General features: G+C 40.1%; 1 pseudogene; it reads left to right on the top strand.

Annotated features, from left to right (window-relative positions):
- Positions 1 to 15,786, top strand: part of LOC102502510 (nuclear fragile X mental retardation-interacting protein 2-like) — a 21,582-nt pseudogene extending 5,796 nt beyond the window's left edge.
- The last annotated feature ends 99 nt before the right edge of the window (positions 15,787 to 15,885 follow it).

Below are 15,885 nucleotides of genomic sequence, written 5' to 3'. Positions count from 1 at the left end.
CTGTCTGGCAAGCGCACGCGCCCTATAGCAAAAACCTCTCAAAAAAAAAAAAAAATCGAGGTAAGGGGCCAGCTGCAGTAGCACAATGGTAATGCAATCTCTGTGATGCATTACCCGGGTCTCTCTACCCGGGTAGAGAGGTCTCAAGGTCTCCCTGTACGTGTTGGTTTGTGTGTGCGCATCATTTAGGCTGGCTGGGATGGATCTTGATGTAAAGACCCTGTTGTGAATACCTATTTCTCTCCATCAGTATTTCTACTTCTCTCATGAAAAGAAACTTTAAAAAAATACTAGTAGGTAGTAAAATTGCCTTAAGGAAGTTTAAGAAACAGGAATCCTGGAATATAAAATTTGCCTGTCATCACTCTTGCTCTGCTCTTTGAAAGTAATTATGAGTTAACCAAAGGAAATTAGAACAAATAGAAAAGCTTTTGGTTAGACAGGTTGATAAGTTAAATTTTGCTTGGAGCTGACAGGTGGCATGGTGGTTAAGGTGCTGGATTACCACATGGCCAACTGGTTTGAGTTCTAGAACTTGTGGCCTGCGTTCTCATTTTCCCTCTTTCTCTGTTCAAATTTAAAATAATAGGGGCCAGCAGGTGGCATGGTGGTTAAGGTATTGGACACTCCCACATGGCTGACCATGGTTCAAGTCCTGGACCTGGTGGCTTGCTTTCTCACTTCCTCTCTTTCTCCCTCTCTGTGTCTCCCTCTGTCAAATTAAAAATAAATGAATGAATAAATAAAATTTAATAAATTTTTTAAAATTTAAAATAATAATGATGATGAATAAAATTAGTTCTTTTAAAAATTTAGTTTTGACAGGAGTTAGGTAGATTTGGTGTCATTTTCTATGATGTCTTCCAGAAGCCATTACTGGAAAAGGTTTACCTAAAGTATTTTGTACTAGTGGTCATTGTGTGAGCCTGAGTAGATACCTGATGATTTTATGTTCTCACCACCTCCACAAAAGTTATGGGGTATGTTGTTCTATTTGGTATATATATATATATATATATATTGTATAAAATTGCAGATTTTTAAAAATGGAAGTACTGAACTTACATTGTTCTGTATTTTCCCTGTGTATGGGCTAACAATATGAAATCAATGATACAGTCATTTCTCAGTGTATCTCAGTGTTGTAAGGGATTGGTTCCAGGATATCTTCCCTACAGTTGCAAAATATGAGTGTTTAAGTCCCTTATATAAAATGGCATGGTACTAGGAGACTTGAGAAAGTTTGTAGAAAAGTGAAATTGAAGTACAAGTTTATTATTTTAGTTAGAAAATTTCTAAATGCATGCGTAATTTTTCCATAATAAGCATTTTTATGAACTTTTTGAAGACTCATTTGCATATAACTACATCTGTGTACTTTTTTTTTTTTTTTTGAGAGGTTTTCCACTATAGGGCGCGTGCGCTCACCAGACAGAGACAGAGAGACAGAAAGCGAGAAATCACCCCCCAGGGGGCATGGTCACGCCACAATCCCTTCTCCTCCATTCTCCTCTCAGGATCTTGGGCATGCATGCACACGCGCCTGGCGTGAGTTTTAAGCCACCGGGTCCAGGACGCGAACCGCGGTTGACTACATGGGAGTCCAGCGACATAGCCATTATGCTAACTGCTGGTTCCCATACATCTGTGTACTTTTTAGTTTTTGTGATAGGGCTCACAGAAAGAGAAATTACTCCCCTCCCCCCCAGGTCACATGGCAATTGCTTTTCCTCCATTTTCTTCTTGGGATTTTTGAGTACACATACACATACCCAAACTGCCAGGTCTGGGACTTGAACCATGCAGTTGACCATATGGAATCTAGCTGCCTTAACCACAACATTGCTAGCTGGCACTCTCCTGTATACTTTAAATTGTTTCTGAATTGCTTGTGATACCTGGTATAATGTAAATACTATATGAATAGTTGTTGTATGTAGTTTTTAAATTTTTTTATTGTTAATTGAAATTTTTTTTTTTGTTAGAGGGTACAGGCACTCACCAGAGAGAAAGCAAGAAAGCGCCTCCCAAAGGGAATGTTGATACTGAAATTCTTTTTCATTTCTCTTTTTCTTTCTGAATTTGGGCATGAATGCACATGGGCCTGGTGAGTTTTTTAGGATGTTAGGTCTGGGACCCAAACTGCATTGTTGGCCTTATGGGATCCAGCTCATGTAACCAACAGATTATGAACTAAATCACTAGGAGGATTTAATTGCTAGCTAGAATTGGGAACTATAGGTAGAGAATTTTCCTTTCTCTCTCTCTTTTTTTTCTTTTCTTTTTGGAGAGATTTTTGCTATAGGGTGTGTACGCTGGCCAGAAAGAGTGAGACAGAGAGACAGAAAGCGAGAAAATCACACCCTGGGAGGATGGCCATGTCGCAATCCCTTCTCCTTCATTCTCGGAATCTTGGACATTCACGCACATGTGCCCGGCATAAGTTTAAACCACTGGGTCAGGGACTGGAACCGCAGTCAACTACATGGGAGTCCAGCGACATAGCCATTATGCCATCTGCTGGTCCCTCAACTTTTCTTTACTCTGCCACTTCTGTACTACTACTCTATTGCCACCATTTTTGTATTACCAAGGAATCATGCAGTAATGGGATTGTTCATATGTTATTCTTTATTAAGTACCTACCATAGACAGACTACTTTGCTACCTATAGGAGTCTTAACTTGGCCAAGATGCGTCTTTTTTAAGAACTTGTGGAGAAAACAATGTACAAGTTTACAAGACAAGTTTTAAAATGTCATGGGAAGGATACAAGTCACTGGGGGGTTTTAGTGGAGAGGAATAAGTTCTAATGGGGTAAAAGTAAGGGTGGAGAACCCATGTTTTTAGAGTTTGGGTGGTTGAAGATTTTTGACTTGTGGAATATACAAAGAAGGTAAATGTTAATAGTAAAATTAGAGAATAATTTGTCAGTGAAAATTGGAATGATCCAGTTTGGATGTGGTAAGGAGACATAAAAGGAAATTAGGTTGCTACTAGCTCATGGAGGTTGTTTTTGTTTTGTTTCGTTTTTTTAAGTGTTATTTTATTTAACTTTGTTATTTATTTTTTGACCAGAGAGGGACAGAGAGAGAGAAAGTGAGAAAGCAAGCCACCAGGTCTGGGACTCAAATCGTTGTCAGCCATGTTGGAGGCCAGCATCCTTAGCTGCCACGCCACCTGCCGGCCCCTCATGTAGGTTTTTAATTTTATTCTTAAGGCAGGGGACGCCACTATCAGGGAGATAGGTCAGTGTAGTGGAAGTAACTTAAACTGACAGGAGACATGGGTTTTAATGCTGTTATTCCCTGTTAACTTTGTATTTGGGCAAGTTATTTATCATTTTTATGGCTGGGTTTCCTAATTTCATACAATAGCTCCATGCTGGCTGCTTAATTTCTTGTTATATTTGCTTTATATATACAGTGTACAATCAATTCACTTTGGTGTTAGGCTGAAATATATTTGTAAATAATTTAAAAGAAAAAAAATTTTAGGGAGTTTTTTTGCTTTAGGATACACATGCTCACCAAGAGACAGAAAACAAGAAATCACCACCACCACCACCCCCACACACACACACACACAAAGTGGGGATGGCTAGTTTGTAATCCCTTCTCATTCTCACAATTTTGGGGCATATGTGCATGTATGCCCAGCATGACTTTGAAGTCACTGGGGGTCCAGGACTCAAACCGCAGTTGACTATGTAGGAGTCCAGCAAACCATTATGCCACCTGCAGGCCCCCATTTATTTATTTATTTTTAAAAGGTTTTGACAGGGAAAGTTAAATCATCCAAATCATCCTTCAGGGATGGCCATGCTACAATCCCTTCTTCAGTCCCCTGTGTGGCGTACACACACACACACAGATGTGCGTGGTGTGATTCTCAAGCCTCCAGATCCGGAACTCAAACCATGGTCAGCCATCTGGGAGTCTTAACGCCTTAACCACTATGCCACCTGGTAGCGACCAGCTTTCAATTTTAAAAGGCCAGAAGATAAGCTTCTGATTGACTGCAGCCTTCTTAGCTTCAGTCTTTTTGAGAGATTTTAGAATTACTGAATCTGGTTGGTTGGACTATATGAAATTGCTATTTTTATGGGTCAAAAGGATTGAATGTCAGCAATATCAAATGGGTCTGCCAGTACCATTTAATGTTATATTACTCCCTGGGTGATTCATTAATAGCACTTTATCGATCAGTATTACCATACCAAGGATTGTAGGAAAGCATGAAGGTTCATGTCATTAAGGAACTTGGTCTAATAGGGAAACATACACAGGAAGAAATACTAGTGCAGTTACTGTTTAAAAGATGTGCACAACCAGCAGTTAGCGTAATGGCTATGTCGCTGGGCTCCCACGTAGTCGACCGCGGTTCACGTCCCAGACCCGGTGGCTTAAAACTCACGCCGGGCGCGTGTGCGTGCGTGCCCAAGATCCCGAGAGGAGAATGGAGGAGAAGGGATTGCGGCGTGACCATCCCCCCTGGGGGGTGATTTCTCGCTTTCTGTTTCTTTGTCTCTGTCTGTCTGGTGAGCGCACGCGCCCTACAGTGAAAATCTCTCCCAAAAAAAAAAAAAATAGAGGGAAAAAAAAAAGATGTGCATACACATGTAAAATGCAGCTTATACCTGTAAGGTGTGGGTAGCAGTGTAAGAAGGTAATCAGGATTACAATAAGAAGTAAAAGCTAATTTATTGTACAAAGAGATTAAGAATATTTTAGATGGAAGAAATTGTAGTATTGAAGACACTGTCAGACATTCAAAGAATATGAGTGGTAACAAATGTAAAAATCTTTGTTAGTCCTACAATTTATTTTACTGATGTATTATATCAGCTAGAAGTAAATTTTTTAACAATGTATTTTTGAGTATATAAAGGCGTAATGGTTATGTCGCTAGACTCCCACATAGTCAACCTTGGTTTGAGTCCCAGACCTAGTAGCTTAAAACTCATGCTGAGGACCAGCAGTTAGCTTAATGACTATGTCGCTGGACTCCCATGTAGTCGACCGCGGTTTGTGTCCCGGACCCGGTGGCTTAAAACTCATGCCAGGTGCGTGTGCATGTGTGCCCGCCCAAGATCTCGAGAGGAGAATGGAGGAGGAGGGATTGCGGCGTGGCCATCCCCCTGGGGGGTGATTTCTCGCTTTCTGTCTGTCTGTCTCTCTGTCTGGTGAGCTCACATGCCCTATAGCAAAAACCTCCACAAAAACAAAACAAAACAAAAAAAACCTCTTAATGAGTGTGTGTACATGCTTGCCCAAAATCCCAAGAAGAGAATGGGGGGAAGGGATTACAGCATGGCCCTCCACCCTGGAGTAATTTCTTGCTTTTTTACCTTCTGAGGAAATAGGTACCCTTCTACAGGGTCATGGACATGCCTGGCAAGATGCAAACCTAGAGCTTTCCCACGTGATTTCCAGCATTGCACAGAAGTGCACTTACCTGCCTGTGCCACTGTAGCTGGGCTTAGAAATAAATTTTAAAGAAGACGAACAAATCCAATCTCATAGAGCTAGTAGCTTTATTTTTTATTTTTTTTATTTTTTGGAGAAGTTTTCGCTATGGGGCGTGTGCGCTCGCCAGACAGACAGAGAGAGAGAGACAGAAAGCGAAAAATCATCCCCCAGGGGGGATGGTCACGCTGCAATCCCTTCTCCATTCTCCTCTCGGGATCTTGGGCACGCACACACACGCACCCAGTGTGAATTTTAAGCCACCGGTTCTGGGACGCGAACCGCGGTCGACTATGTGGGAGTCCAGCGACATAGCCATTACGCTAATTGCTGGTCCCTGTAGCTTTATTTTTGTATGCAGTGAGAATCCATTGAAATGTGAGCAGTTCGGTCACTTTCAGATTTATATTTTCAGGGGAAAAGAATGATAGCCATGTTGTTTAGGATAGAAGGTGAGACTAGATGGATCAGCCCAGTGGCATAGTGGTAGATGGTAGGCATGTACACACATAAGCTTGAGGGGTGGGGAAAGGGAATCATAGTGTGACAACACCCTATCAGAGTGCCTCCCCTCTCTACTTATCTACATATGTAGCTTGCGTGAGTATGTGCTTTCATGAGTAAAATTAATAAACTTAAAAATAAACTTGATTAATGAGACAAGCTGGTTGAGAGACAGCAGTTGGGGCCTGCAGGTGGCGTGGTGGTTTAGGGCACTGGACTCCCACATGGTCGACTGCAGTTCAAGCCCGGATGGCTTGCTCGCTCGCTCTCTCTCTCTCTCTCTCTCTCTCTCTTTCCTTCTTTGGTCAAATTAAAGTAAACAAACATAGTTAAATCTTTTTAAAAAGAGAGACAACAGTTTAGCTGTTCATAAGACACTGCTGTTTGCGCCAAGACAATGGCATAGATGTAGAGAAAAGGGGATAGATGATTAGAAAGTTGCTAGTGTCTTAACTTTGGTAAGCACACATGCCCTCTAGCCATTTAAGAAGAAATTACCATGGTTGAACCCTTTCAATATTTATTTAACTACATATTGTTATATTTCCTAGTCTTCATTGTAGTTTTCCTGGTATCATTCTGTTGCTTAAATGCTGAAGATCCTGGTCCTTATTTAACCTCCCTTTTATATTTAATTTTCTAATTTTTAAGTTTACCAGAGGGTGTGGTGTGTACATTCACCAGAGAGGAGAGGGAGAAAGCACCTCTTACCCCTTCCCCTATAGGACTTGGTTAAACTTCAGTCCCTTTACCATTTCTCCATCCTGTTAGAATTTTTGGCATGCATGCACATATGCCCCGTATGATTTTCAGGTAGCTTGGGCTGGGATTTGAACTACAGTTGGCCATGTAGGATCCAGCTCTCTTAAGAACTAGGCCATGGGGACCAGCGAGTGACGTAATGGTTATATCACTGGACTCCCACGTGCTTGACTGCAGTCACAGACCTGGTAGCTTAAAACTTAGGCTTGGGGGCATTCACCTGTATGCCCAAGATCTCAAGAGGAGGAGGGATTGCTGAGTGGCCATTCCTCCCCCACCTGGGGGGGTGGTTTCTTGATTTCTGTATCTTTCTAGTGAGCACACACACCCTATAGGAAAAACCTTTTGGGGAATAAAAAAACAAAAAACTAGGCCATAGAGTCTCTTTTTCATTCATATTGCAGACTGTCATCCAATTCTGTTGCTATATATTAAGTTTAAAACCACAGTTGCTTTTAAACTTGTGAGTTCAGACCACATGCATTCCATATCATCTCCAATTCTGTGTATATAAAATTATTTTCTTGGGACTAGTAGTTAGTGTAATGGCTGTGTCACTGGACTCCCATGTAGTCGACTGTGGCTTGAGTCCCAGACCTGGTGACTTAAACTCATGCTGTGTGCTTGTGTGCCCAAGATCCTGAGAGGAGAATGGAGAAGAAGGGATTGTGGGGTGGCCATCTCCCGTGGTGGGGGGGTGATTTCTTGCGTTCTGTTTCTGTCTCTGGTGAGCACACGCACCCTATAGCAAAAACCTCTTTTAAAAAATGTTATTTTCGGGACCAGCAGTTAGGGTCATGGCTATGTTGCTGGACCCCGTGGCTTAAAATTCATGCCGGACGCATGTGCATGCGTGCCAAAGATCCCGAGAGGAGACTAGAGGAGAAGGGATTGTGGCGTGGCCATCCCCCCTGGGGGGTGATTTCTCACTTTCTGTCTCTCTGTCTGTCTGGTGAGCGCATGTGCCCTATAGCAAAATCCTCCCCCCCCCAAAAAGAAAAAAATGTTATTTTCCCAAACTTCCTTTCTTTCTTGCCTTCCCTCTCTGAATTAGTGTTAACCCAGTTTATCATTTAGTTATACAAGTTCTGTCTCAACAGTTCCTCCCCCCCATCACTAATAGAACTGTCCTAATTTTTTTCACTCTTGCAGTAACATTTCTTCTGCCTTATTGTCACTTGATCTGTTTTCCTCAATTACCTTGAAGAATCATTACAAATAACTTAGTAGAGAAACCTCACATTTTTTTTCTGTGACTTCCCTTCACCTATGTGATTAAATAGGCCCCATTGCTATAGCATAATGCTGGAGGTCAAGTGGGAAGACTGTGTCCCAAGTCTCCCTCAAACTGTGTATGTGCTTGTGAGAGAGGAGAGGTAGAAAGCACCCCCCAGTGGGGCATAGTCACACTGTAATCCTTTTTCTGTCTTTCCACTCTCATGATTTGAGGCATGCACACAGGTACCCAATTTAGTTTTTCAAGCTGTTAGGTCAGGATTTGAATCGTGATCAGCAGTGTGGGATCGGTTGCCTTAACCACCAGGGCATGGAGCCAGCCCCCTTTTATCACTCTTAGTGACTTTGAGCTTTATTCAATTTACTTGTAGCCGTGAAAGCACTAAACTTACTATATGAAGAGCTGATGGTAAGTATTGGGTTGTCTGAGAAGTCACGGCATGTTTTTCTTTTTTGGGGGTTAGAGGTTTTTGCTATAGGGCACTTGCGCTTGCCAGAGAGACAGAGGAAGACAGACAGAAAGCGAGAAATCACACACACACACACACACACAAACACACCTGGTGGATGGCCACACCGCAACCCCTTCATTCTCCTCTCGGGATCTTGGGCACGTACACACATGTGCCCGGCGTGAATTTAAACCACCGGGTCCAGGACTCAAACTGCTGGTCCCACATGACTTTTTTTTTTTTTTTTTTTTTGCTATAGGACGCGTGCGCTCACCAGACAGACAGAGACAGAAAGTGAGAAATCACCCCCCCAGGGGGATGGCCATGCCACAATCCCTTCTCCATTCTCTTCTCGGGATCTTGGGCATGCACGTACATGCGCCTGGAGTGAGTTTAAGCCACCAGGTCCAGGACTTGAACTATGGTCGACTACGTGGGAGTCCAGCAACATAGCCATTACGCTAACTGCTGGTCCCGACATGTTTTTCTATGCAAAAATGTGTTGTGACTTTTATGACAACCTAGTATTTAGGCTTTGCAAACTATAGGGTTTTTGTTATAACCATTCAGTGCTTGATTCTTTCTTTTAGTTCAGAAGCAGTTATATGAGCTCTGCACTCTGAGATTGACCTGCTTGGGCATTCAGAGATTATCCTGAATACATCGGTTACCCACATGCTCATGATTTGGGGATCGATCACAGGGTTAGGAACCTGTTGGTGATGCCTCTCTCTTGCTCATGAAGGAAATTAAAAAAAAAAAAAGAGGCATCTATAGATGGTACATAATCAGTGGGCTATCTATTAGACTTAAGCAGATAGAGGGTATACTGTATGCAGGCCTAAAATAATGAGTATCAGGTAATTGGTATATATGAAAGTCTTCAGGAATTTGCTGCAAAATAATGAAATTTCTTTGCTTTCACTTTAAAAAAACTTTTTTTTTTCAGTTAGATCAACTAAGACAAGGCTTATTATCTTCAGTTTTGTTAAAATAGGCCATTAAGAAGTCCAAAAATTTAGAGAATAACCACTGTAATGATAAACAACTTTTAGCAATTCCTCATTGTCTGTAAACTAATGGTATTAAAAACTATATTGGAGTGATAGGTTATAGTGATTGCCATGGTGAGGTTTTCTTCCTGGTATGTCATCTTTTTTTTTTTTTCCAGATTAGATATATTGTAATTATCTTATTTACCTTTTAGGCTTTCCAAAAGGATATTTTCTTGCTATCTTTGGATGCACTTTGCTCAGAAATCTGAAGGCCATGGCTGCTGAAGTCCATATATAGCTGAGATTGGACAAGTGGCAGTTAGTAGATTTGGCTTTATCAGACAATCACTGTTCTACCTAAAAGGAGATTTTTATATGAATAATTCCTTTGATCATTTTGAATAATTTATTGACAGTGAATACTCAATTCTTAAAAATTTCAAAAAATATTAGCAGTGTTTTAGATGTGGCTTCAATTTAGTGGAGGGCACGGGGACGAAGGTGAGTGATTCTACCATACACATTTAAGAAAGTTATAATTTTGGATCTGCACACCAATATTCTTTAATTCTGGAGAGGGATTGTATTTTAACTGTAACCTATGTCCAGATATATTCCATTTTAATGAATTTGTAGTTTTATTTTTCTTTTATTATAATTAGTTACAGATAAATAGAATGCCGTTACACAGAATCTAGTTATATAGAGTGAAATCATCTTTTTGTCCCTTCACAATGGTAGTTGTATGGCCATGGGAAATGTATTTATTCTCAGCATTTGTTATAGTTTATTTCTATTACAAAGTAGGGTTTTTTTTGTTTGTTTGTCAGAGGTCATGTGCATTTGCCTGAAGAAGAAAGGGAAAAAGCACCCTCCAGTGAGGTGTAGTTTTCTACAATCCCTTCTCCATTTCTCCATCCTTTTGGGATTTGGGGCAAAGCGCACACATGCCCTGCATGTTTTTCAAGCCTCTGGGGCTGGGATTTGAAGCAAGGTTGCCCATTTGAGATCTAGCTCCCTTGACCACTAGGCTATGTGGCTAGCCCTACTACATAGTTTTTTTGAGTAAATTAATCTCCTGGTGGTGTATTTCTCTCTCAAAAATTTTTTTGCTGTAGACCATATGCACTTGTTGAAGACAGAAAAATGCACTTGTGGTGTGGCCACCCCCTGGGTAGTGATTTCTCACTTTTCCCTTTGTCTCCCTCTATTTCTCCAGCTAGCATTTGTGCCCTATTGCAAAACAAAACAAAACAAAAATAAAACCTACAAAAAGGAAAATAAAATAGGCTAAGCTGCAGTGGTGAAAGTCCCTGTGTGAGGTTGGGAATGCACAGGAGGCTTAGATTCATTTCCTAGAGTAGCCTCAGTAGGCCTTGTATAGTTGCAAGTGCCTGAGATTCTAGCTAACTATGAGACTTGGATAGGAAGATTGTGGTGTGTCCTGGGGCCAGCAGATGGCATAGGGGTTATGTTGCTGGACTCCCACATAGCGACCACAGATTGAGTCCCAGACCCAGTGTCTTGAAACTCAAACTAGGCACATGTATGTGCATGCCCAAAATACTAAGAGGAGAATAGAGGAGAAGGGATTGTGATATGACCATTCCCCCTGGGGGGTGATTTGTCACTTTCTCTTTCATTGTCTCTGGCTCTCTGTCTCTCCCCCATCGTGGGCATGCGCCCTCAGGCGAAAACCTATTAGAAATACCTGTCCTGGGTCCAGCAGGTGGTGTGGTGGTTAAGGGCGTTGTACTCCCACATGGTTGACCACAGTTCTATCCTGGATCTGGTAGCTTGCCTTTTTACTACCCACCCCCATCAAGTTAGAATAAATAAGGTTAAATACAATAATTCTATTTTTTTTTTTTAAAGAACTCTATCGCACTGCTGTGATGAACTCTCATTCAAGAGAACCCAAATCACACAGGGAGACTACAGTACAAATCCCAGGCCTCCAGGTCTATGAGGGGATTGTGCTGTGAACAAATCTGTAGAGTGTGCTCATCTCTGTCCCTCTCTCCCAGTCAGGTTACATACACACTCTTCTGAAGAAATAGTCCTCTTCCCCATCCCCATGAAAAAGTTGTAAGAAAATGAGTACTTTGTCTGAACTTCAATTGTGCTATTTTCAGTCCTACCTCCAGCCCAGTAATCAATTTAGTTTGTTTTCTTTTTTTTTTTTTGGAGAGGTTTTCACTATAGGGCGCGTGTGCTCGCCAGACAGAGACATAGAGACAGAAAGCGAGAAATCACTCCCCGGGGGGATAGTCATGCTACAATCCCTTCTCCATTCTCCTCTCAGGATCTTGGGCACGCACGCACACATGCCTGGCGTGAGTTTTAAGCCACCGGGTCTGGGACGCAAACTGCGGTCGACTACATGGGAGTCCAGCGACATAGCCATTACGCTAACTGCTGGTTCCCATCAATTTAGTTTGTTTAAAGTGAAAAGTATAATTTTAAACTTTGCTCATTGAAATTTATGATATAAAATAATCCTTTTTTTCTCTTTGCAGAAATGGAATCTATTTGGAATTTGCAGAAGCAAGGTAAGAATGGTTAGATTACTTGAAACATTAATACTAATCAGTAATCACCATATTTTGGGGGTATAACAGATGAATAGTGGCCTAATGAATAAATAGGCTATATTTTGTGTTATTTAACAATAACTGCAGTAAACGATATTAGCTGCCATTCCAGGAATGCTGGTGATGACTAACCTATAATTGAAAGAATATATAAAAAGTCTGTATCTGCTGGTTGAAGATCGTGTGGTTTTTGCTTACTAATGAAAGTAAGATGTATTATAAATGTTTCTACTTTTAGATAGTCTTGATCTGTATGCTATCTGTGATGGAACGGGTAGCCTAAGGACTGAAATCCTTAATTCAGAAGAACATGGAATTGTTTTAGAAACCATATCTGGTCTGTATAAGCTCTGGAAAAACTATTTGAAGTCTAAAGAATAGCAAATAAGCTTTCTTTAGCCTCCCATAACCTATGTGAGTAGCAGGAGGGCAAAGGATCTGATTATTTGAAATTTTCAAAAAAATTAAAAGTGGGTTATCCTTATTTTTGTGTGCCTTCTTTTTTAAATACATTAAAATTCAGTTGTGTAGTTTATGAGATAGTGTGTTTTGGTTGGAGAACTATATTTTGATTCTCAAGCCTTTTATCCCTGAATTATATCACACATTGCATTAATATTTTGCTAGTTAGTATACATTTATTTCAGATTAATCTGAAATGCCTAGAATATTAGGGATTACATAGGCTGTTAGAAAGTCACTTCAGTCTTTTACATATTAGGAAACTGAGGCCCAGAGGTTACTGTATAAGCTAGAAAGTGGCAGGATAAGAGTATATGTTTCCAATTTCCAACATTGCCCCTGTGACTTTCTCCCTTTTTTTTTTTTTGAAAAATTTTTTTTTTTTTTTTTGAAAAATTTTTTTTTTTTTTTTTGAAAAATTTTTTTTTTTTTTTTTGAAAAATTTTTTTTTTTTTTTTTGAAAAATTTTTTTTTTTTTTTTTGAAAAATTTTTTTTTTTTTTTTTGAAAAATTTTTTTTTTTTTTTTTGAAAAATTTTTTTTTTTTTTTTTGAAAAATTTTTTTTTTTTTTTTTGAGATTTTCACTGTAGGGCGCGTGCGCTCGCCAGACAGAGAGAGAGAGACATAGAGACAGAAGGCGAGAAATCACCCCCCAGGGGGGATGGTCACGCCGCAATCCCTTCTCCTCCATTCTCCTCTCGGGATCTTGGGCACGCACGCACACGCGCCTGGCATGAGTTTAAGCCACCAGGTCTGGGACTCGAACTGTCATCTACTACATGGGAGTTTAGCAACATAGCCATTATGCTAACCGCTGGTCCCACTTCCCCCTTGTTTTTAGGTCAGGTCTTTTTTTTATCAGCTGTGGTCTGAAGATAACAGCCAGCTCTAAGTTATTTTCAGTTGTTTTCTGTGCACCTTCTTATAATCAGGTACTTAAAATGAAGATAGATCAGGAAATACATGTTACAAAAGTAGATCTACCTGTTTTACTGTAAAATGGTTATTAACTAGGAATGAGCATTGTCTTTGTGGCAGGTTGCCACATGGTTGGCTGTGGTTTGAGTCCTGGACCTGGTGGCTTGCTTTCTCACTTTCCCTCTCTTTTTCTTTTTCTCTGGTCAAATTAAAATAAATTAATAAATAAATAAAATTTAATCTTAAAAGGCTCTTATGAAAAGTAGAATTATCTTTTAAAGGATTATTTTATTTAACTTTATTTATTTTTTAAATTTGACCAGAGAGGGACAGAATGAGAGTGAGAGAGAGAGAGTGAAAAAGCAAGCTACCAGGCCCATGGTCCAGCCATGTGGAAATCCAGCCCCCTTAACCACCATGCCACCTGTCAGCCCCAAAAAGTAGAATTATAATGTAGTAGAAACATTGCCTTTTCAGAAGAATGGAGCATACAGCTAAATAATGGAAATTTAGAATGACTCTTTAGAATAACTCGAGTCTGCCCATACACTTTCTGATGGTATTATATTTGAATCCAAGACATCATAGGCTTTGCCCTTGCTGAGAATAAAGGCGGTGGTACTGTGGGAAGTTAAGGTCATCATGAGAACTGAATTGTTAGTTCTGCCAAACTGATTTTTAAAATTTATTTATTTAATTTTATTTATTCATTTATTTCCATTTGACTAGAGAGAAACAGCGGGAAAGTGAGAAAGCAAGCCACCAGTCTGGGACTCGAACCATAGTTGGCCATGTGGGAGTGTCCAGCGCCTTAAGCACCACGCCACCTGGTGGTCCCCTGCCAAGCTAATTAACAGGAAGTTTTTGGTGCTAGAATCTTGAACTGTTCTTTGCTAGACTGTCCACACTAGTTAAAATAAAATTTTGACTTCATTAGCTGAGAGGTAAAGAAAATAAATTCACTTTTTTTTTTTTTTTTTAACTTTGTTTAAATTTGCTGGGGGAGAGAGAGAGAGAGAAAGTGAAAGTGAGAAGGTAAGCCACCAGGTCCAGGACTCGAACTGTGGTCCCCCGTGTTGGAGTCCAGTGCCTTCAACCACCATGCCACCTGCTGGCCCTAATCCACCTTTTTTTTAGTATGATACTGATTTAATCCTTTTTCTTTGTCTTCTTTCTTTCAAATATACCACTTTTGTAACTAGGAGAGAAACAATTGTTATTAACTGACCTCATCCAGCTCTAATCTACGGGAGTTCAGGCTCTGGCTCGGAAGACTCTGTTGTTATAATCCATTAGATGTCAAATAACTACTTTTGGGTAGAGAAACTGGATCACACATATGAATGGTACAAAGCAGGAGTGGCCTTTAAATTGTTTTCTGAGAAAGGCAGGCCATTGAAATGATGCCAATTGGGCTTTGTTTTTAGAACATGGGCATTTGGGGATTCCAGACCTTAACTTATATTTATTTTTTTTAACCTTTTCTTCAGATCCCAAAAGGATAATCACTTACAATGAAGCCATGGATAGTCCAGATCAATGAAGGACCAGACTGCCTATTCGTAACCTTTCTGCAGCATTAGAGCCACCGTTCATGGGGGACACAAGGCTTTTATGCTCCTAGATCTTCAACGCAGCAGAGGAACCATAAGTAGACTTACAGGATAATATATACAAATATATATATATACATATATATATATATAGTTATTTAAAAAAAGGCAACTGAAAGTAATTAGACTTCTTAAGGAATCAAATTTATTTCAAGAGACTACACATGGTTATTTAATCTCCGGTACTGAATAGTTTTCCCCTCAATTTTTCTTTTGTTAGTTTTTGTTTTTAAGTGTGAATGCAAGTGATTAATGAATACAGACTTAACAAGCGTGGTTCTAAAGTTCCTGCTGTCATCAACTTGGGCAACAGTAACCCACTGGAAAAGCAGATCCGCTTAAAAGATCTCTATAACTTGTTCTGTGACTAAAGTGATACACTAATCACAGGGAGCCCAGAATGATTCAACATTTTCCCCCACTCCTCCCTTGATCTTTGGTTTTACTTTAAGCCCTGCGAGAATGCTGGATAAATGCCTTGAGTTTGCAGGGGTTTTTTTGTTTTGTTTTGTTTTTAGTGGATATGATTTGCATGTCTTGCCAGGAGTTAAGCAGCCTCTGTGGGGTGTTGGGGAAATACTTTCTTTTTCCTTTTATTATTATTTTTTTTGGTAGGGTGGGGACAGGGGAGGGCAGTAAAGTTCTACAATTCTGGAATAGTTGGTGGTACATCTTGATGGCTTTGATTACATTGGACCTTAATAACAAGAATCCATGAGCATTTTTTTAAAGTTGCAGAACAAGTGATTGGCTTAGATACCTAATATGGGAAAATATTCCTGTGTCCATATTTTAATGTAATTGTATAATTGGGAGCAAAAATATATTCTGCTTTTCAATTGTAGGTGCTCCAGACTTGCTCTCTGTTACTAACACTAAAA

Source organism: Tupaia chinensis, unplaced genomic scaffold, assembly GCF_000334495.1.
Source record: "Tupaia chinensis unplaced genomic scaffold, TupChi_1.0 Scaffold143921_1, whole genome shotgun sequence".
NCBI lineage: Eukaryota > Metazoa > Chordata > Mammalia > Scandentia > Tupaiidae > Tupaia > Tupaia belangeri.
Note: the sequence above shows the minus strand (reverse complement) of the source record. Positions and strands in the feature narration are given on the sequence as shown.